The following is a 2,365-nucleotide window of genomic DNA, read 5'->3' as shown; positions in this document are numbered from 1 at the left end:
CTCCGCACGCTACCGCATGCAAAACCACCAAGTGTGCAAAGGCACGCGCGATGGCGGGTGCGCATAAGGTGCTGCTTGTGTTGCAAAAGGTGTGGTCTGCAGCAGCCCGGCTTTGAAAAGCAGCCCCGTGTAAATGGAGCCGTCCCGTTGCTCTGCCAGCCTTCCCTGTCGGGAGGGGAGCCGGTGGTTAGCTATGAATAGCACAAAATCATAGCCCTCGCCTTCCCGAAACGCCCTGGCCGGGCTTCTCGTGGCGCTGAGCCTCCTGGGGTTGGGAGTGGGGTGCTGCGCCGTGGGTGCCACCCTGGGGTCCCCACCCTCAGGGACCCCCCCTGCTGCCAGCCGGTGCGGGGTCACGCCGCAAAACCTCCTGCGGGGAGGAGGTGGAAATAGCACAGGGTGAAAAATTTGGCGGAGTGGATTTGGGCGTGGGGCCGTGGTGCTTCCTGGTGAGTCGGGGAGTATTTGGTGTTGGAGGAAAGCTCCTCTGCAGGACGGTCATCTCTTTGGAGATGCCCCCGGCCTTTATCTCCATCCTTTATGGCTTTTTTTTCTTTGCACTGTTGAAAGGAAACTCTTCAGTAAGCATGCTCGCAGACCTTGAAACCGCTGGCAGCGAGCTGACGGCACAACCGGCAGCGCTGGCGCTTGCAAATTAGGGCTTTGTTCCTCTTTCCATTGATGCTCATTGATAAAACCCTGCACTTAAACATCAGGCAGCCTGAGCACCTCCTGCGTGTCCATGAACCGCCTCTCGCCTCTTGGCCCTGTGAAGCAGCACCCCAGGGACCGGTGTGATGTGCGAGGGGACCTGGCGGGGGTCTTTAAAAAGGGCAGTAAAGGAGTTTTTTGGAGGGGAGAGGGTACATGCGGTAGCTGCTCATCCAAAGGGCATCCTGCACCTGGGCTACTGTTAGCCATTACAGGTGGGCTCTGTGCAAAGTCAAGGTGGCTCAGCCAAAAAAGCCAAGTCTGTTTTGTATCCTGCTAATGAGACACTCATGTTTATATCTTAATTCCTTCTGTGCATTGCCCAGGCTTTGCTTAGCGAGGAAGGTTTGACGCTGCTGATTAATAATTCACTGTAAACCAGGTTTGGGAGAGGGGGCTGCAGCCTGGTTACCACTCCCGGTACCTCCCAACAGGTACCAGCATCCTCCCCATCGGTAGCTGCCTCCATGGCAGGGTGCAGAGTCGCACCCACATTTCTGGAGTGACATGCCTGGATGCCTTCTTTTTCTCACCCTGCTCCCTGTCTCAAACAGCTTTCCCTGACTTCAGGGTAAGGACTTTTAAATCAAGTAACTACAGGCGGGTTGGTCATGTGGAGGATGGGGATGTGGCGCTTGGTTTTCTGCCAAAAGGCAGGAGCGTGTTGGGGAGGGGGTGTGAAATGCCGGGTCCTCGTTATCCTGGCACTGCTGCTTGGATTTGGGGGAAGGCATCCCACTGATGCTTCCCTCTACTCCCTGGCAGATGCCGGTGGTGGAGCACAGGGCATGCAGGGGATTGGTATCACCGATCTCGGCCTGATTGAGAAATACCTCTGTACTTTCTAGGAAACGCTGCTTATTTAGTTATATTTTTGGCTGTTGACACTGGCTCTCTGAGGAGCCCAGAGCCTGTGAGAATGGAGGGAGGTTGCTTTTCTTGTTTAAAAATAATAACAACACAACCAAGGCTTGTAAAATCAGAGCTGTCTGCTGCAAAGTTGGCTTTCCAGAGCCTTTTCCTCCCCATTGCAAAGCGCTTTTGTGTTGGTTTAAGGCATTTTGGGTCGTGTTGCTTCCTTGCCTTATTTCACCCTTGCAGCTTGGCGGGCGAATGATGCGTTTCAAATAAACCACGACTTAGTATGTTACTTCTTACCTTTCCTTTTTGTTTTATTAAGTTTTTTTAATAAGCCAAGCTGCTTCCTTCTGGCATCACCTGGAACAACAGGAGCCCGGTTCCCATGCAGCCTCTGCTCCGGGATATCTCCCGACACGCGCGGGCTCCCCTGGAAAAGGGCTTGCTGTTTGTGTGTTGTTTTATTTTCACTGTTTTTTGAAAAAGAGGGTTAAAGAGCACGCTGGGGCGGGGGGCTCGGCTCCAGTGCTTCCTCCGGGGTTCGGTGATGCTCCTCCGGCAGCACCAGGGCTTCCTGCCGGCCACCGCGGTGTTTCCTGCCTCCCTGCTTGGGTCAGCGGTGCCAGGTGCCCCCCGGTCCCTCGTGGATGCATCCATGCCGAAAAACTGAAAAACCGTGCTGAAAAACTGCTAGGGCTGCCCCGCGCGCAGGGGAGGGATGGTTGCCTTAGGAGGATGCTGCAATTGCTGCTGCTTCTCAAAGGGCTTTGCATTTTATTAAAAAAACCTATAAATT

Source organism: Aptenodytes forsteri, unplaced genomic scaffold, assembly GCF_000699145.1.
Source record: "Aptenodytes forsteri isolate BGI_AS27 unplaced genomic scaffold, ASM69914v1 Scaffold349, whole genome shotgun sequence".
NCBI lineage: Eukaryota > Metazoa > Chordata > Aves > Sphenisciformes > Spheniscidae > Aptenodytes > Aptenodytes forsteri.
This window is presented reverse-complemented; position numbering follows the sequence as displayed.